The sequence below is a fragment of the Cryptomeria japonica genome, chromosome 3, assembly GCF_030272615.1.
Source record: "Cryptomeria japonica chromosome 3, Sugi_1.0, whole genome shotgun sequence".
Classification (NCBI taxonomy): domain Eukaryota; kingdom Viridiplantae; phylum Streptophyta; class Pinopsida; order Cupressales; family Cupressaceae; genus Cryptomeria; species Cryptomeria japonica.
Window position 1 is genome coordinate 519,443,219 of NC_081407.1, and position 21,930 is coordinate 519,465,148.

Consider the following 21,930-nt stretch of genomic DNA (forward strand, 5'->3'; position numbering starts at 1 on the left):
AGTAGACATAAATATAGAACATACTTAATCATCTAAAATTATGATATAAAAATCCATATGCAAGAAATAAATGATCACTACAAGGTTTATATTATTTTTAAAATGTGGCATTTATTAAATATTCTTTACATTCATGTGGGTCAATGTGACAAGAGAGAAACTGTACAAACTATTATAGATTCCCCCCAAGACATACATACAACCTTAGAGACATCATATCCCAAACACTGCAGTCGCTAACCTCCAAATGCTTCAAAACCCACTACAGTCTTGAAAATTTGACATTGAACCTAAACTAGAACTTGCATGGTTTGCATGCAATGGGAAGCCGATAGGGTAAACAAGTCTATCAGTCTACTATTGTGGGGCGCCTAGTTATTTTTTATGTATGTTTGTTTTGTTGTAATAATTTTGTTTTGTTTTGTATTTTTGTTTTGTTTTGGTGGTGAATGTATGAATATTGGTAGTTAATGGTATGCATAGAAAGTGGGATAGAAATACCTACAAAATTGCTATGTATGGGAAAAGCAATATTAAACAAGTGCATGAAAGCAATATTATTCTTTATTCTGTTGTTATAGGACTTTTGGCAATGAAAGTGAATCATTATATTTATTCGGTGCTTACAAGAAGTGTCATGCACTTTGCAAAGGAATATATAACATTGAATGTTCCAACAATGCAATGTTTTACTATTTGATACATTGTATATTGCATAGAAGGCAAATTGTGAATGTGTCTAGTATATTTGTAGATATTGTAGGGAGGAAAAGAGGAAACAAACTATAAATTTGAACAACTAAATGTAAATTATTTATGAGGGTTAATTTTTATTTGATTTTTTATTTATTTTTGTGTGTGTGTGTGTTGGCAATTTGGAGGAATTGATTATGTGTTGCATTGATGTTTTGTCATTGATGTCAACGCTAGTTGCTTTGGTTGTTTACCAGTATCTGGTTGGTCTCGATAGGATGATTGGTTTCTAGTTGGTAAGATCATGTTGATCCGATATACTCTAGTATGCATTGGCTAATGGAATTGGCTTAGATTTGTTATTCATGCTATTCAAATATATGTTTAGTTAGTTGGTATTGATTTGGTGATCAGATGCTATCTTATATGCTGGTAAGCCTGGTTTATTGATCATGTGAGGGTTTCATTGGCAGAGCTTTGTTGAAGATCTTTTGATATTATGCATAAGTGGTGTTGGTGCATCTTCTAGTAGGGATTTAGGATGGTTATGGTGATCGTGTTCGAGCCTTGACTGATTGGGATCATTGCTTTAGCATGTGTGGACCTAATTTGGGTCCAGTGCTATCTAGGTTATGGACCAGCTTAATGTAACATGTTGTCGGGACTTCTCGATGTGTTTCCGGGATGATTTATGGGTTGGATGATATTTGTTTGGTCTCAGGCCGACATGTTTTATAATTATGTAATAGGTTTTATTGTCTGGGCGGCTGACCTAATTGTTTAAGGTCTAGGGTTTGTATATATATGTGTATGATCTCATTGTACATCATGGTATGCAAGCAAATAATGTAATAATTGTAGACGTATAAAAATGACCATATTCCTAAATGAATATTTTATGTTCATTTCCCTATTTAATTAAATCCAATTTAATTAAATTATACACATTCTTCTATTTTATTAAGTAAATTACTCAATTTATTTAAATAAAATTCACTATACCATTTAATGAATAAATCATTTTATTCAATTAAATTCCCCTAGCCACTTTTAATTAAATTCAAATTTAATTAAATAGTTATCCTAAATTGAATAAATCAAATTTATTTAATTGTAACCAAATTGAATAAAAATCAAATAATTCAATTATATCCTATTATCCCCCCCATCCACTTGCAAAATCCCAAACCCCTTCCTAATCTCTTCTAGAATCTTCTAATCGATTCTAATTAACATAAACCCCCCTCTAAACTTTGTCACATCCCTAAGCAAAGGGAGGTCACTTCTCAAAATGGCCCAAAGTCTTGGATAACCATTAAAGGTTTTCAACCTTCAACCACCAAAACCCTTAAAGTCTTTGAAAACCATTGAAAGCTTCCAATCTTCAACCACTTAATCCCTAAAGTCTCCAATAACCATTAATGGTTAATTCAAACCCTCCCACATGGTTAAAACATTTGTTTTGACTCAACCTCTATCCAACCCAAGGGTCTCATCAAGCCATTAATGCTTTGACCATGATTATCTCTTAATCATTTGCACAAAGGTTTATCCTTGGATTAACTCTTAATCCAGTGGGTAAGCCTAACTTAGACTTGACCCTTAGCCTTTAGATAACCATGAGGTCTTCTCAGGCCTTTAATGCCTCCAACCTCTTCTCTCAACCCAATCCTATGTTGACACTTGTCACCATTTCATTGGTGCAAATTGTGCACATGGATCCCCAACTTTCAAACTTGGCCCTTGATTAAACTATTCAATCTTGACCATCCATTGCCCTGTTTGTGCTATAAATAGAGCTCTCATTCCTCCATTCTTAACAATCATCTTTCAAATTTGAAGCATTACACTTATGCTCAAATTCTTTCAAGCTTTCATTTCATATATGCTCATCATTTAGCCTCTTTTAGAGCATAAATTAGACTAATATGCATGCTTAGATTACTTTCTTTATCATTTTAGTTCAATCATAGACTAAATATAGTATGCTAGGATAGTATTCATACTAATCTTGTCATCTTATCATTTAGTTTATTGCATTTTAGCATCATACATAGCTTACAACACATCTCATATTAAAATCAATCAAAAGCATCTCTCGTTCTCATATTTGCCATCCCTAAACCATTTTGCTCAGTGATCTGAGAGCAAAAACATTGGTTTGAGGGACATTGTGAGATAGAGAACTATGGGACCCTCCTTGGGAAGCTGAGTAACACTATGTTACTCCATAGCTTGCATCAAGAAGTCCTATGTGTGTATGTGGACTAGTATTCTAATAAATTTTCACATATTTAGTTTTATTCGCCCACTTTTCCCGCATACATTTCTGGCGCCCACCGTGGGGCTCGACCCCCAATAACACATCATTTTTTTGAAATCGATCATTTTGCAGGTCCGTGGGAAACGAGAATCAGCGCATATACCTAACAGATTAGCGCATCCGCCTAACAGTTTAGTGCTTCTAGCCTACTGTTTAGCGCGTGGGCTCTCTGTCTTAGCGCGTGAACACTTTTCCTTAGTGCATGATCCTATTTAACAAATTTTCCTGTAGGCGTCGACGCGGGCAAAACACATAATAGCGCATATAACTAACAGATTAGCGCATCCGCTCAACCTTTTAGCGCTTGTAATACATATTCCAGCACGTTGAAACCAAAAATTAGCGCATCAGATTCAAATTTTTCCTGCATAACGGACCGCGAGAAAAAGAAAAACATAGATTAGCGCATACGACACACAGAGTAGTGCATCCGGGTAACAGAATAGTGCAGAGAAAAGAAACTATAGCGCATCTGTAGCATATTGTAGCACGTACAGTTTGTTCTGTAGCGCATCACAGACAAAATAAAAAATAAAAAAAATTATTGTAACCGAATTAAAATTCTAGACTTGTAGAAGTCCCCCGAATCAACTGACAATCTTATCATTTTGTTTATTTGCAGGGTTTTAACTATTTCTTGCAGGTAAAGCGAGGAAATTTGCTTTTACAGCAAGACGATTTTCTTTTGTTGACCTCCAAAAACATTCGAATTTGCTTTGTTGACTATTTCTTTTTCATAGATTAGGCAATCATTGCTTTGAACGAATAAAAAGAACATCATGTTTTTGTGGAGCAACATCTCTGCATAGATTTTAGAAATTCACTGATTTGAAAGGCTAAAATAAAACCTCATTGTTTGCTTTGTCTCGAAAGTGGAAGGTATATGTTCTCCCCTTAACTGGGTGATCAAAAAGCCAAACCACTCTTACGCTTTCAGTACTTCATGCATTAAAAATCCTTTAGCAGGCCTGCCTTCCCGAGGAGTTGCAATCAACTCTTAAAGCCGTTTATGGCCGGTGTGAAGGGAACAACCTAAGTGGGGAACGACTTTGACACCAAGAATTCCAACCCACTATAATCAAAAGTGGAGGGTGACGAAAGTCCCTTCCAACGGTTACGCGCAGCGATTAGCCTTCCCCCAGTATCTTTACGATACGTAAAGCCTTTGTTCTAAAGGTTGGGAAGCCTCCTGAGGGAGTTTATCACTGACGGCCGAACGGGAAGCCTGATTACGAACCATAGAATTAGAAGCTTTGAGCCGAGTCAGTATCCAAACATTTGTAACATCATAGTGCAAGGGTGGGGAAGAATCTGCCCCCAAGATTACTCACCATATATCTCCCAAGATAACTACTCAACTGTGAAGCAATTCACTTTGGGTTAACTTCTGGCAAAAGGCAGAAAAACGGGCGCCCTCTAGGGGGTGACACGGCTGTTTGAGCTGACGGAGTATCGAGACTAGTGGGCTATGATGTTACTTATGACCCTTGAATAAAGAGTCTTTTTGAAGTGTCTTACTTTGTATCAAAACCTGTTAAAACATTGGGGATTTGAACACATCCTCGACAGAACATACACTTTCTGTTAGATTAGGCGAAATGATTGTACTTTGTGTGTCGTGCTTGCATTTTTTATTTCAGAAAATCATCCATCACACTTAAAAAATTTCTCAACAAAATTCAAAATCCTCACAAAAACACCAAAAAAGGAAAAATCAGGGTGGTCTAGCGCGTAAGAGCAACATCTTAGCGCGTGTAACAGTTTTATTAGCGCATCCAAAATTCAAAATAGCGCGTACAACTAAAACAGTAGCATTTCAATCCGAAGGCAAAACAGTGAACAATCCTTTAGCGTGTCCAAAACACATTCTAGCGCGTCTTAAGACAATATTAGCGCGTAGATACCCAAAGTTAGCGCAAAGAACAAAACAGCTAGCGCGTAGGAGGCACAGTGTAGCGCGTCATTTTTCCAAACAAACTTAACAACAAATTTCAACAGCCTGTCTTAGCGCGTGAAACAAACAGCTTAGCGTGTAGAAACCATACTTTAGCGCATTGGTGGAAACAGTTAGCGCGTATCAAGCCCAGTCTAGCGCGTGGATTTTTCACCTATTAGAGCAAAATTTTTACAGAATCAAAATTTTAGCGCGTAACTAGGGGTAGATTAGCGCATGTGAAAAACATTTTAGCGCACCAAGAAAATTCAGTAGCGCATAAAACCTCTATTTTAGCGCGTGAGCCCAGTCAGAAAAACAGAGAGTTAAAAAACTGAAATTTTTTGAAAATTTCAAAAATATTTTAAAAACAGTTTTTCATCAAAAATCATCTTTTATCAAACCAGAGTGACAAAAACAAACCGTTAAAAACTTTTCTCGAGTTCAATTTGTGTCAAACAAAGTTGTCAGAATCTGAAAACGAATCGCACAATAGAGGACGTCTCTCCTATCATAATCTGGAACATTTTCATCATTAGTATCAATCAAATCCTTTAAACATCTTACGGATTTTATCTCACAACCACTTGTCTAAAAATTTGCAAATTGTCAAATCCAGTTTCCAGATCGGGAAACTTCTTATCCATATCATTTGACACGCTTTATCGTGAAGGGATATCTAAACCTTCATTCTGATAAAGTAAAATTTGAAATTTTCAAAACAAGAATCAACTAAATCCAAACAAATCAAAGGAAATCATTGATCACTCATGCGTGACTAATCCCCTTATTCTGAGAAGAAAGAACCTCTATCGTAACATCACGTTGAAGAAACAACAACCTAGCTTTTCCAAATTCATCAAGAGAAATAAATTTTTATACATCAATCGTCAACTCTTCAAATCCCATCAGGTATTTCTTCATCACGTCAAACGTTGTATCCAAAACAAATCTAGTGAATTTGACAAAGAACCCCTGAAAACAAGAGCATACTGTCAAAAGTCTGCTTTTAATCAAAAGATAAACCGCGGAGAAAAATAAAATAAAATAAAATCAATCCAGCATTCTTGCCCGACGAGTGCATCACATATAACACATCTCGACCAGAACCACCCACGCCCGAAAGACACATCGAAGAGGCTTTTGTTCCTTTCATCACTGAAAGCTTCTACTAAAATGCCTGTCACTCGCTCTCAACGAGATAGACAAAGCGAGGCACTCGCATAATCAAGTATGAATCGCAGATTATCAAATCCTTTTGAAGTTCCACCCGTAGAAGAACCTGAAATTACTGACGCACTTCTTCGGGAATGTCAAGAAAATCCTTCCTTCCAAAAACTTGTCGAAAAGCTCATGGAAAATGACAAGGAAAAATATCTGTTGATGCTCACAAGCAAGGGTGTTAAACTTCCTGAAGATTTCGACCCAAATCTTTTTCAAACCGGATTTCGGCAATATACATCTCAAGAACAAAATTGAGAAGAAGAAACTCACATACCTGAACAACATAACTTTGAACAACACATTCCAGAGCAACGTATACCAGAAATGCGAATACCTGAACTTGAAACTCCAGAACAACACATACCATTTACTACACCTTTTCAGTTAAGAACAACTACAAGGGAATAACTCTTCCCTCGACAAGATAATGCGCCCTTGGTTGCTCTTACTCAACAAATGCAAATGCTGCAAAGACAAATACAAGATATGCAACAAGGGACAATGGTGCGGTATTCTATAAACGAAATCTGTCCTTATCCATTTGACAGAAGATTAAACATGGTACCTTTTCCTCCAAACTCAGACGTTCCCAAATTTGATAAATATGATGGGAAAAGTGATCCTCGGGACCATGTTCGAGAATTTTGCACCATGAGTCTTGAATTTGCTCATGATGACACTTATCTGATGAGGTTGTTCCCAAGAAGCCTGGGAGGACAAACAATGGAATAGTTATCCAAGATTACACCACCTGTTAGATCATTTGACGAATTGGTTAACAAATTCATCACCCACTATTCTTACAACATCCAACATGCCATAACCATGCTAGATGTTTACAACACCAAACAAAAGAACAACGAACCATTCATGTTATTCCTTCAACGTTGGCGACGCATGGTATCAAGATATCCTCAAGATATTCCTGAAAAGGAGAAAATGGAAATCTTCATTGATAACTTGAATGGCGAGATGAGTTACAGACTCAAACTTCAATGCATACCATCCTTTGCCAAATTGATTGAAAATGGCATTCAAGTAGAGGAAGCATGTGTCAAAAAGGGAACACTCAAATTCTACAAGGAACAAATTCATCAAACTATAATAACCAAAACAACACCAACTTTGACAAATCTAGATTTTGGATTCGAAACAAAAACGAAGGCAACAACGAACCACATGATCCTAAATCGAAACAACCAGTGCTTGCATTATCTGGAAATCCTCAGGACATGAAAAATGCTAAAAATGCTACTCCCAGTGCTAATACGTATGCGCAAAACACTGATCAAGGGCAAATCAACACAAATAACACCAACGATAATCGAGACAAAAACATGAATCCAGGACCTAACAACAATCCACACAACAACACGAACAATTTCCAAAAGCGTATCTTCACACCACTGGGACAATCACTAGAATCCGCATTTAGAGAACTTTTGGCAAACAAGGTTCTTTCTTTACCACCACTCAACAATTATGAACCCCCAGTCAAACCACCTTGGTGGAATGATTCACACTATTGTAATTTCCATCGCAACAAGGGTCATAAAACAAACGAATGCATGAGATTGAAACATATAATACAAGACATGATTGATCGAGGTGACTTAACGGTCGATGGTCTCAAAACAAATAATGATCATGAAGCCTTCAAAAATCCTCTCCTAAATTATAATAAAGATGGAGCATCAACTTCAAATGATACACACGGAGCTCATATTAATCACATTTACGATAACACTATCAATCATATATTAGCTGAAGATCATCAAGTAAATGTCATCACCATTCGAGATCAGCATGATCATGAATCTGTCAATGTAACAACCCGCACTCAGAAATATGTCTTGAAGGGACACACTGCACCTCCAACTACCACACCAAAGATCCAATACGACTTGGTTAAACAACTACGCAAGACTCCAGCTCAGATATCTATCCTGGAATTATTAAAACTATCTCCAAAACACAAAGACATATTAGAACAAGCGCTATTAAAAACAAATGTACCTCAAAATCTGGATACAGACAGATTTCAAGCCATGGTTGCCCATATGACAGGATCTCATAACCTCACCTTCACAGACCACGACAATACCTCATTGAGTCATCCACATAATACCCCTCTCCATATTGAAGTCATTGTTTGCAAACACCGAGTCAAGAGAGTCCTAATAGATGGAGGAGCCGGTCTTAATATCTGTACTTTAAAGCTTATCCGTGCACTAGGTTTCTCAGAAGAATCTATTGATCCTTGTAAAAAGATTACCATAAAAGCATATGATGATGAGGAAAGGTCCTCTAAAGGAACAATGATATTACCTATTCAAGTAGGACCAGTACAAAAGGATACTATATGTCAAGTCTTAGATATTGATCTCACCTACAATATCTTATTAGGTCGACCCTGGATACATGAAATGCAAGCAGTACCTTCTACATATCACCAGTGTGTCAAGTTTCCTTATGATGGACAGGAAATCTCCATATCAGCTGATCACAATCCATTTCAACATTGCAATGCAATGGGGGCAGCACAGGACAGTTTGGTTCCTCATAATAGAGAAAAGAAGCAATCTTCAACATCAGATCCATATACAACAAAATCCAACTCCTTATGGGGAGACTTCAAGCAGAAAATGCAAATCAAAGACCAAGGCATGGGAGAATACTCTTTGGAGCCTTTATGTTTGGCAAAATTGCCAACCTCACCTAGATTGCATGGTTTGCCTACTACATCAACACAACTGGCTACTCAGCCCATCACTAAATTTGATGGTACCTTCATCCAATTGGGTACTCTAGCACATGAATCAGAAGACAAAGATATTCTTAGCTAGTTATACAAAGATGAAGAAGAAAATCATAGAGCAGCTGCTCTGGACATTGTTCTACCAACACACATGTATGGAAAAGGCTACTTAATCATGAAGCAAATGGGATATGACGGTAAAGGACCCATTGGCAAACGCAAAGAAGGAGTCACTGAACCTATAAATCTTCCTTCACAACCTAGCAGAAACAAAGCAGGATTGGGTTCTAAACTCACGTTCCTATTGAAGCGACCGCCTCACCTACCTATCAAACCTCAATGGAAAGTAAAGACACCATACAAAGAAGAATCCTGGCAGGAAGCACTTTTTGAATCAGCAGAAACAATCCGGAAGGCACGGGAACGTCAAGATCAGAAGTTACATCAAGAAAAACTTCTAAGTCATAAGAAGGCCCTATCTGCAGCAGTAGCTCATATTCAAACACCAATATCTCAAGAACAAATCAGGACATCTTCAAATACCGTTATTCCTCCCCGAAGAAGCACAGTCTATGAACAAATCCAGCAAGTAGAAGATGGATCTGATACAGAATCAACACAAAATATCAAAATAGTATCCATCATCAAAGATTTGTTTTCACCATACAACACCCCTGTTTACAGCACAGATAGAATCTGGGATAATGCCTATGAGACAAATTCAAATGAATATGAATGGGGTACCTGCTCCAATGCTACTACTGATATCCTGGAGGGTACTGATTCTATATCCCTTTCTCATGAAGAACATAATGCAGAGGATAGACCTCTTGAGTTTGGACCACAACATATCTATGACGTTCAGGAAAGCGAACAGAAATATTACGAACAAGTCTATGTAGAAGATGATACCATCAAAGACCTCGATGAAATCCTAGACTTCTTTAAAAACAAGACCCATCACGATGATAACTCTATCCTAACACTTACAGTAGCTGAACTTGACCCGCCAAATGATTCCTTACCACTTGTCTTCCCTGATCTCGTCGACTGGAATGAACCTGAGTCTCATGATATCCCAATTTTTCCAGATGATGAATCTATTATCCATTACCTATGTACCGTAAATCCAGAAACAGACTCTACCAGTGAACGAAATAAAGATGTCTGTTCTTCAGGGAGTGCCAAGTCTCTCAGTTGCAAAAATGAATCAAATAATGAATCTAATGCTGAAAACCAGTCAATGGCAGTTATAGATTCCAAAAAAGTAAAAATAAAGAACGCATCTGAGGGTGAAAACCTTTTTAAGGCACCTAACGATGGGAGACTTGACACTCTTCCTAAACATTTTCATGAACGATCACCCATACTGATTGAGCCCACTCAATCAATCAACATTAGTACCGTAGAAGCAGCCAGACACATTCACCTTGCAGAATCTCTGACAGAGGAGGAAAGATCGGCATTTATCATCTTCTTTAAAGGACAGCAAATTAACTTTGCCTGGTCATATGCTGATATGCCCGAAGTAGATCCACACCTAATCATGCATCACTTATCCATCTCTGCAGGAGTCAAGCCAGTCAAGCAAAAGCTACGAAAGATGAATCCACAGGTAGCACTCATGGTCAAAACTGAACTAAAAAAATTATTAGACGTCGGATTCATCCGACCCATTGACTATGCAAAGTGGATATCCAATATCGTTCCAGTATCAAAACCAGATGGTAGTATCAGAATATGCACTGACTTCAGAGACATCAACAAAGCTTGTCCCAAAGATGACTTTCCTCTACCCAGTATCGACATAATTGTAGATCTCACAGCAGGCCATGCAATGCTCTCACTAATGGATGGTTTCTCAGGCTATAACCGAATCAAGATAGCTCCTGAAGATCAAGATAAAACAGCATTCATCTGTCCTTGGGGAACATCTTGTTGGAATGTTATGCCTTTTGGCTTAAATAATGCAGGCGCCACTTATCAAAGAGCAATGACAACCATATTCCATGATATGATGCACACATTTATGGAAGACTATGTGGATGATTTACTAGCAAAATCCTTCACCAGAGCTGAAGATCTCAGCATCCTAACAAAGATCTTTGATCGGTTGCAGAAATTCCAAGTCTGACTCAACCCTAAGAAGTGTGTCTTCGGGGTTACATCAGGCAAGTTACTAGGTTACATCATCTCAGCTAAAGGTATTGAAGTTGATCCAGCAAAGGTACAAGCCATCATGGATATGCCACCACCAAAGAATATCAGTCAACTTCAATCTCTCCAAGGACAACTTCAATCAATCAAGCGATTCATCGCTCAACTAGCAGATAAAAGTCTGCCATTTAACCACTTGCTACACAAAAATGTACCATTCAAATGGGAGAATAAGTGTGCAGAATCTTTTTACCAAATTAAACAGTACCTGATGAATCCACCGGTTCTAGTACCACCAATTGTAGGAAAGCCTCTTATACTATATATCTCAACAACAGATGTTTCACTGGGAGCACTATTGGCACAAGAAGATCAACAAGGAAAGGAACGCGCCATATATTACATCAGTAGAACATTGAATGGCTATGAACTCAATTATACATTCATTGAAAAGGCTTGCCTAACAGTTGTTTTTGCATCTCAGAAGTTCCAACATTACATGCTAGCACACACCATCAAGCTAGTTGCAAAAATTGATCCTCTCAAATATCTACTCAGCAAAGCCGCTCTTATAGGCTGATTGGCTAAATGGGTCATGATTCTCAGTGAATTCGACATCCAATACATAGAAAGACGAGCCATCAAAGGACAAGCAATTGCAGATCAATTGGCTGAAGCACCGCTACCAGGCAAACAAACCATGGACATTGAATTTCCAGATAGGGACGTTTTTGCTCTTTCCTCCAAACAATGGACCCTATACTTTGATGGATCCTATACACAACATGGTTCAGGGGCCGGCATTCTATTCATCACCCCTGAAGGACACACTATGCCGAGATCATACAGACTTATGTTTCCATGTACAAATAATGTGGCTGAATGTGAAGCATTGGTTATAGGCATCAAAATGGCTGTCGAATGGAAAATCACAGAATTAAAAGTCTATGGAGACTCACAACTGGTCATCAATCAAATCAACAACAACTATCAGACAAAGGATGACAAGTTACTACCCTACAAATGGATGGTGGATGATTTCAAACAGTATTTTGTGCACATCACCTTTGAACAAATACCAAGGTTGAACAATAAAGCAGCCGATGCAATGGCTATGATTGCTTCATTACTACAAATTCCAAAACAACAGAGTCGTTATGAGTTCCTGGTAGAGCAACTGTTCTCCCCTGCCTATGACCACTCTGAATCCTAGGTTATATATGCCTTGACAAGTTCAGATTCTCCGTTATATGGACCAATATACGACTACCTCAAGCATAATATCTTACCCATTGACCAATCCCGTAACCAAAAACGTAACTTTATCCGACAAGCTACCCGTTACACCCTTACCGCTGATACCTTATATCGTCGAGGTCTAGATGGTACTCTTCTTCGTTGTCTTGATCATAATGATTCCGATTCAACTTTACACGAGCTTCATGAAGGTATTTGTGGCACACATTCAAGTGGCACTACTCTTGCTAAAAAGCTTCTACGAATGGGATACTACTGGCCCACAATGGAGAAAGATTCATATCATTTTGCCAAGAAATGTCCTAAATGCCAGATCCATGGCAATCTGATACATGCACCAGCACAAGAACTACAACCATTTACAACATCCTGGCCCTTTTGTCAGTGGGGATTGGACCTGGTAGGCAAAATACATCCTTCATCTTCCAATGGACACAAGTTCATTATAACTACAACCGAGTACTTTACCAAATGGATCGAAGCAGTTCCCATGACCACAGTGACCGGGAAACAGATTGCCTCTTTTATCCTAAATTATCTAATCTGTAGATATGGTATTCCAAGTTCAATCGTCACAGATAATGGATGACCTTTCAAAAACCAAGATGTGCAGGAACTATGTGAAAAATTCAAAATCCAACATCGGTTTTCTACACCATACTATCCACAGGGAAATGGTCAAGCAGAGGCATCTAACAAGACAATCCTAAAAATCCTCAAGAAAATGGTGAATGATGTAGGCAAAGATTGGCACGTACAACTCAATCCAGCACTTTGGGCATACAGGACCAGCATCCGCACGCCTACAGGGGCAACACCATATTCATTGGTATATGGATCCGAGGCTATTTTACCCTTGGAGGTAGAAATTCCATCTCTTAGAGTCTCTTTGAAAGGTTTAATCCCCGATGAAGAGTATCGAGTTAACCGACTGCAAGAACTGGAACTATTAGATGAAAGATGCCAACATGCTTATACTCATCTCAAAGCATATCAGCAACGCATGTGCAGGAGCTACAATCACAAGGTCATTCCTCGCAACTTCAAGGTTGGTGATCTAGTCCTAAAAGAAAATCCAAGGAATCAACAAGATAGAGAAAAGAAAGGGAAATTTGAACCTAACTGGTTGGGTCCCTATGTCATCATTTCAGTTTATGGATCAGGTGCCTATCAGCTAACAAATTTTGAAGGAGATGTGCTCGATGATCCAACTAACAACATTCATCTAAAGAAGTACTATACTTAGGATAGCCTAGTGCACGGAAAAAGCTAAAAACAAAACAAAAAAATCAAAAAATCCAGAAAAAGCAAAAATACAAAGTACAATAAAAACAAATGGTGAAATCCTGGTAAACAGGCACCCTTGTGAAAGACCGGCTCCTCTATCTATATCTAGGCTATTTTATCCATCAAAATACTATCGGCCATCGCCCGACACTTAGCATATATCCATTCAGGACATACTTAGCGTAGTCACTATCCTGAGTTATTCATCTACCGCATTCCACCATGGCTTGGAAATCATTGTACATAATCATATCCAGAGGTACACTCAGCTAGAAGCATTAAATTGTTCAAAAACTTACAAACATTCAAGACATGCCAACTATTGCAAAACTCAAACAAATGACATCCAACAAACACAACTATGCTTCATCACAACAACCAAGACACAAACAATTACACAAGAAACTCAAGGATGGATGATTTTCTGAAGTACTAAATGTTGCATTACCGCATTAAAGTCTTGATTATTTTGCATTTTGAACTTTTTAATTGTTGGAATCTTCTCCTTCTCTCATAAAAAGCTTCAAAGCTAGAGATCATGAGGAACTTCCAATATTTTCTTAGTCTTCTGTCTGAGAGGCGATCACTCGTACTGTGTGAATATTTGCCTCGAGACGTGATGCATATCACTGAAGGCCTGATTCCATTTCACGCATATAAATGATCTAATCTTGTATGTTTACGCAATACGCACTCAGGTCGTCCTGGTTCAATTATACCTTGACGCTTGTGCTATCTTGCAAAATCAAATATCATGTAAATTTTACTCAGGTCATTATGGTTCAAATATACCATTATGCTTGTATAAATTTTCAACATATCCAAAGATCAATAAATGTTCCATGATGATATTTACAAAGAAAGCAAATAAATGGTTATATCGGACGGCAAATATAGAATGAGAGATGCTCCAAAAACAATTAGTTGCATATCATTTACAATTAGTTGCATTTCATTTTACAATTAGTTACATATCATTTTGCATCATTATTACATCATTTTACATCATATCATATTACATGTAGCAGCATATTAAATCATACATCTCATTTTCAAGATACATCTCACGGCATATAAAAACATACATCCTGCATCACACATTACATCATATATGTAAACATTACATCATCATATAAAAAGGAAGTATTACACATAAAAATGCATCCATAAACACATCACATCGATCAAAAATGGTGCTCTGTATATATATCTCTCAAAAAATGATCAAAATCTACAAAATGTGTCAAAACTGTGTCCAGTACAAAGAATACAATGCTCAAAAATACAACAGAGACCATGTCTCTCAAGTATGACTATCCCCTGATGGAGATGGTCTAGCTCCAGATGCACCTGCCCCTGGATCTCCAGGAGGATCCTGTCTAGCTCCCGATACACTCGCCCCTGGATCTCCAGGAGGGTCCTGTCTCACCGGCCCAGTCACTCCTCGGCTCTTAGATCGTGTCCCGGCAGTTCGAGATCGACTTGATCTCGACTGTGCAAAACTCTCTACATGCCAGTCTCTAGGAACTGTAGCCTCATAATGCCGCCTGTAATACTCCGCCTCCTAGACACTCCGTGTCAGCTCTCTAAGGGTGTCTCTCAAAGGACCACCCGTCGCTGCTCTCTGCACAGTCGCTAAAGCCTCCTCTGCTTGACCTTGCCTCTCTATCTCTGTATCTCTCTCAGTGGTCAACTAAGAAATCTACCACTGATAGGTCAAAATCTGTGCCTGCAGCTGCTGCACAGTAATCTGTAGGGTCCGGATCTGTGCATCCTCTACATGACCCGACACTCAGACCCGCAGTGGTCCCTGAGATGGAGGAACCCCTCCCACTCGCCCTGTCCTAGGTACGGGAGGTGGGAGTATATCTACCCTCCTCCTCTGTGCTGGTCTCACCACCTCCTCCTCTCCCCCCACTGCAGCTAGCACCTCTGTCACTCTCCCCTCTCTCCCGGCTCCAATGGCCAATCCTCCTCTCCCCCTCTCAATCCTCCCTTGCCGTACCACTCTCTGCACACCTCTGCCACCCTACCTCCCCCTGGCTCCTCTACCTCCTCCATCATCTCCATTGTCTCCGTCATCTCCATCATCTCCCCCCTCCTCTCCATCCGAATCAAATGCTGGCCTCATCTCCTCTGGATTTGAGATCCTCGCTACTGCTCGCGCAGCAAACAAACGAGCGAACTCCTCAGTCATCCCAGCATCCTGAATCTCTGGGGCATAGTCCCAGACCTACCCAGCTAACCCTGTAAACTCCTCTATCACCACGGCACTATCAATAGTTGGCCCCCAATCGGCCACATCCTGCTACCGCCGTGCATACAAGCACGCTCCCTGCGGAATCCCCTGCTGCCTCCCGAACTGCCATAAAACTCGGGTCACCAAAAACCGCTCAATGACGAACGGAGTCCTCCCAATCAGATACCTCATCATGAAAATGAACTGCATCTCTATCCCATCCTCTGCCCACACCTCGCAACCTGTATACGGTCTCCAGGTAATCGTATCTATGTCATCAAAAACTCTCCTCCAGTGCTCTAGTTTGCCCAGCTTATGCTGGACAACTAGGCCTCTGTATCCATAGGCGTATGCTGCACCTACGGGCCTATCTCTGTCTGCCAATGGCGTCGCTACTAGGATGTGCTCCCAGCACCATACTTGTAATAGGGTCACACCCGCTGATAAGCTCCCATAACCGAGGTATACTACCTCATGCAGGCTCCTGTAAAGATGGGCCAACATCGCTGACCCCCACGCAAATCTCCGACCCTGTGTAACCATCTGCTCCAGGACCAGCCCCCATCCTACTGAAAATCCCTTTGACCTGCGATCAGGACAAAGGAATCCCCCAATGAATCCTGCCAATATAGATGGCAGCGGTGCATAATCCAGATCCAAAAACTCCTGCCAGGGGATCTCATAGCCACAGACACTCTCATCATGAAATATACGGCGCAGTGCCTCTGTGCTGCCCTCCTCTGTTTGCTCATAAGGTAAAATGGCCCCTACCACAGGAATGCGCAATATCCGGTAGCAATCCTCCGGTGTCACGGTCATCTCTCCAGTGGCAAAATGAAAGGTGTTCGTATCACTGTGCCACCTCTCTGCCAATGCTGTCAAAAGTCCCCGGTTCACAGTGAACCGCGGCATATCAAGAAGCGAGGTCAATCCACATCTCTCAATAATATCCAAGTTTGCCTGTGACAGACATGGTATCAGCGTCCATGGTCTCGGGAATCTCTCCCTCGACTGCACAATACCCAATCGCTCCTATCAGCAAACAAAACATATCCAATATCAGTTTCCACATCAACACAAAGATATCAAAATAAAACTTACATAAAAAACATGAAACAAATTTGCTCATCTACAATCAAAGTTCAAAATCCTATCATTTCATATCAACTTGTAAAACAACTCAAGTTCTCAAAAACCATATCAAAACTTGTAAAACAACTCAAGTACCACCATCACATAAACTTGTAAAACAACTCAAGTTTCCCACCCATATCAGCTTGTAAAACAATTCAAGTTTCCAACCCATATCGGCTTGTAAAACAACTCAGGCTTCCACACACATTGAACTTGAAACAGACAACACAAATAAATCATATTTTGATCAAAACAACAGCTTGATAATCTATACATAACTTGGAAAATTGCACATCAAAACAAGTTATACAAATACTCATCTTGGATAAATGCATCAAAAACACGACAGGCACACAAAACCACAACTTTTTCAAACTTGGCCAAAAACTGCAAATTTTTCTTGGATGCGCTAAAACAAACCTTCACTGCGCTAAAACAAACCCACGCGCTAGGCTGCTTGTCCTATGCGCTAACCTATTTGCCCTATGCGCTAGAATATATCCACGCACTACTCTTTTCTTTCGTTGCGCTACCTAATCTATCCTATGCACTAGAACCTATCTACGCGCTAATCTATGCCTCTAGACGCTACGCTTTTACCCCTATGTGCTAGGTTAGTCCTACGCGCTAAACCCCTTTTCCTATGCGAACCCTGGCAGCTCCTATGCGCTAGGTCATGCCTACGCGCTACCCTTTTCCCCTACGCGCTACCAAAGCCTTTGCATGCGCTATTTTATCTACATGCGCTAACCTACAGATCCTATGCGCTAGCAAAACATTTTCGGACGCAACCCCTAAAATTGACCTTGATGCGCTACTCTACACTTCGTATGCGCTAAATTACGTTTTAAACGCGCTAAAACGAACTGTCCGAAGTTTAAAATTCAAAAAACACCTGAAAATGACAAAATGAAAAATCCAAAAGGGGTCAAAAACGTTGACTTACTGGTGGTCCACGCGCTACTGGTCTCCGGTACCTCCGAACGCGCTCGAAACAGTGTCTGTGATAGGGAATAGGCATTTTCTCTCTAGAGCAAATTATCTTTCTTCAAAATTCAACAAAGCACAAATGACTTTAAATTAACCCCTTTTCCCCTTTTATAAGAGGAAAATGAAATTAGGGTTAGCCAACTGGACCTGTAATATGGTTGCGGTCTCCCCTATACCAAAACAGTTGTAATTTATCGGGAGATGAATCAATTTACACACTTTCTACAAGCACGGAATCCTACACATCATACAAACTTCATCAATTTAAATAAAAAATTTTCCAAAAAAATATTGCTTCATCTCCCGAGGGGGCATCACCATCAAATCTCAAATCTGGGGCATCACATCAAATCTGGGGCACGACTGACAAATCAAAAGAGCGACACCACAAAAATTGCATTTGATCATAAATCACAAAAACACATCATTTTTCTTTGAAATAACATGTGCACACATGTCACTTCAAAGAGGGGCAAAATGTAAACGTATAAAAATGACCATATTCCTAAATGAATATTTTATGTTCATTTCCCTATTTAATTAAATCCAATTTAATTAAATTATACACATTCTTCTATTTTATTAAGTAAATTACTCAATTTATTTAAATAAAATTCACTATACCATTTAATGAATAAATCATTTTATTCAATTAAATTCCCCTAGCCACTTTAATTAAATTCAAATTTAATTAAATAGTTATCTTAAATTGAATAAATCAAATTTATTTAATTGTAACCAAATTGAATAAAAATCAAATAATTCAATTATATCCTATTATCCCCCCCATCCACTTGCAAAATCCCAAACCCCTTCCTAATCTCTTCTAGAATCTTCTAATCGATTCTAATTAACATAACCCCCCTCTAAACTTTGTCACATCCCTAAGCAAAGGGAGGTCACTTCTCAAAATGGCCCAAAGTCTTGGATAACCATTAAAGGTTTTCAACCTTCAACCACCAAAACCCTTAAAGTCTTTGAAAACCATTGAAAGCTTCCAATCTTCAACCACTTAATCCCTAAAGTCTCCAATAACCATTAATGGTTAATTCAAACCCTCCCACATGGTTAAAACATTTGTTTTGACTCAACCTCTATCCAACCCAAGGGTCTCATCAGGCCATTAATGCTTTGACCATGATTATCTCTTAATCATTTGCACAAAGGTTTATCCTTGGATTAACTCTTAATCCAGTGGGTAAGCCTAACTTAGACTTGACCCTTAGCCTTTAGATAACCATGAGGTCTTCTCAGGCCTTTAATGCCTCCAACCTCTTCTCTCAACCCAATCCTATGTTGACACTTGTCACCATTTCATTGGTGCAAATTGTGCACATGGATCCCCAACTTTCAAACTTGGCCCTTGATTAAACTATTCAATCTTGACCATCCATTGCCCTGTTTGTGCTATAAATAGAGCTCTCATTCCTCCATTCTTAACAATCATCTTTCAAATTTGAAGCATTACACTTATGCTCAAATTCTTTCAAGCTTTCATTTCATATATGCTCATCATTTAGCCTCTTTTAGATCATAAATTAGACTAATATGCATGCTTAGATTACTTTCTTTATCATTTTAGTTCAATCATAGACTAAATATAGTATGCTAGGATAGTATTCATACTAATCTTGTCATCTTATCATTTAGTTTATTGCATTTTAGCATCATACATAGTTTACAACACATCTCATATTAAAATCAATCAAAAGCATCTCTCGTTCTCATATTTGCCATCCCTAAACCATTTTGCTCAGTGATTTGAGAGCAAAAACGTTGGTTTGAGGGACATTGTGAGATAGAGAACCATGGGACCCTCCTTGGGAAGCTGAGTAACACTATGTTACTCCATAGCTTGCATCAAGAAGTCCTGTGTGTGTATGTGGACTAGTATTCTAATAAATTTTCACATATTTAGTTTTATTCGCCCACTTTTCCCGCATACAATAATCATTCATGCAAAGGATTTGGTCGATCATAGGTGATCGAGTTGGGTTTATGCAAGAGGTTTAAGACCTCCAGTATTGAGCTTAACCGGAACTATATTTAGGCATAGGATATGCTATTATTGAAGTTCTTTCTACCTTTTGGATTGTAGTCTGGATTTCTTATGTAGTCAGTGAGACTCCTTTTGCAATGAGAAGTGTGCTCTAGGCTGTTGGCCTTCCTACAAATGTGGGCCCCTCAATTTGTAATCACATACTTACTGCAGAAGTATTATCTGACTATGGGTAGGCTTCCCACCGTGGTTTTTCCCTTTACCGGGTTTTCCACATACAAATCTTGGTGTCATGTGGATGGTAAATATTATCTAATTGTTGCTTGTGCTTAATTGGTATATCTTTTATTTCAGTAATTGGTTTATGTATTCCAATATTGATCTTATGTGTTCTAGTAATAAATTTTTAAATGCTTAAGGTTTCGATAATCTAGTGACAACTGATTCACCCACCCCCCCTCTCAGTTGTCCTCCAGTTATTTGAACTGTCTAACTATGCGTGCGCATGTGTGTGTGTGTGTGTGTGTGTGTGTGTGTGTGTGTGTGTGTGTGTGTGTGTGTGTGTGTGTGTGTGTGTGTGAGAGAGAGAGAGAGAGAGAGAGAGAGAGAGAGAGAGAGAGAGAGAGAGAGAGAGAGAGATGTTGTAACATGGTAGTGTTTAAATATATGATGTTACAACCAGTGAATTTTTTGGGGGGGTAGATAGTGAAGAAAGGAAAAGAGGATAGAAACAATGAATTTGTATAACTGAATGCAAATTCTTAAATAGTGTAAGTTTTTTTTAAAGTAGAATGTGTGTATGCATAGTTTATGTTTTCCTTAGGTTAAGAACAAAATGTAAAGCAAGAAAGAAAAAAATGAATAAGTTTTATTTTTGTAACACGTGTAATGTGATTGTTTTTAAATTGGTGAATTTCTATGAACTATTGCAAAACATGGATCAATAAGAGATAGTTATAAGTATTGAATTATAAGTGATTGTGTAGTTTATAGTTATATGCATGCAATTAAAAATGTTTTTTAATTTTTTTTTCCTTTTTTTAGTGGCATTGGAGGAAAATTAAGAAACTTTGTAAAAGGACGAGAAATTGAAGTTGTTGGAATAAGTGATGTGGTCACAAATATTGTAGTATGCAATACTAAAAAAAGCATGTTGTGTGGAATGTAAATAGCAAACAAAAAAGATTGAATATTTTGAATTTCTTTTTGGAAATTCGAGTGTTAAATATTTTTTGTGTTAGTTTTAAGCATATGAAAAAGGATACTATATTTATATAATTGTTTATTGTGCAAACAAAGAGAAGTACAATACACAAAATTAACTTTTGAGATTTGCATAATTTCAAATTTGAAATTTAAGAAAGGCTGTAGAGATAATGTTACTAAATATAGACAATAAATTTGAAGCCAATAAAGATGGGTAACACAATGTATGACTAACAAGTAGTAGTATTTATGTTATAGACAAGGAAAAATAAAGTAGCAAATTGTAAATGTAGAATAATAATTTTGCCATTTTTTTCCATGCACAACTAGAAAGAAACAATGTCCAAAAGTGTATTATGTTTAGGAAATAGTAGTTTGAAACCAAAAGTATTAAACAAATGCATAATCTTTTTATTATAGAATAGTGTGGATCTTTGAGCAAATGCAAGATAGAATGAAAATTGTTGATCTTTGGCCAAATTGAAAAAGAAAGTAAAAAACATTAATAATGATGGAAGGAAAAGAGTGGGAGAAACAAGTTATCACAATGAACAATATATATTGAATATTTAGAAATATTGAATGTACATAATCAAAGCAAAGAGTATGAAACAAAACCATAAGAATAGTGTCATTTTGAAATATGTATGTACAAGTGGAGAAATAAGCAACATAATTTTTTTTTGTAGGTACTTAGAGAAGATGAGAACTATGTTGGGAAGTATCAATT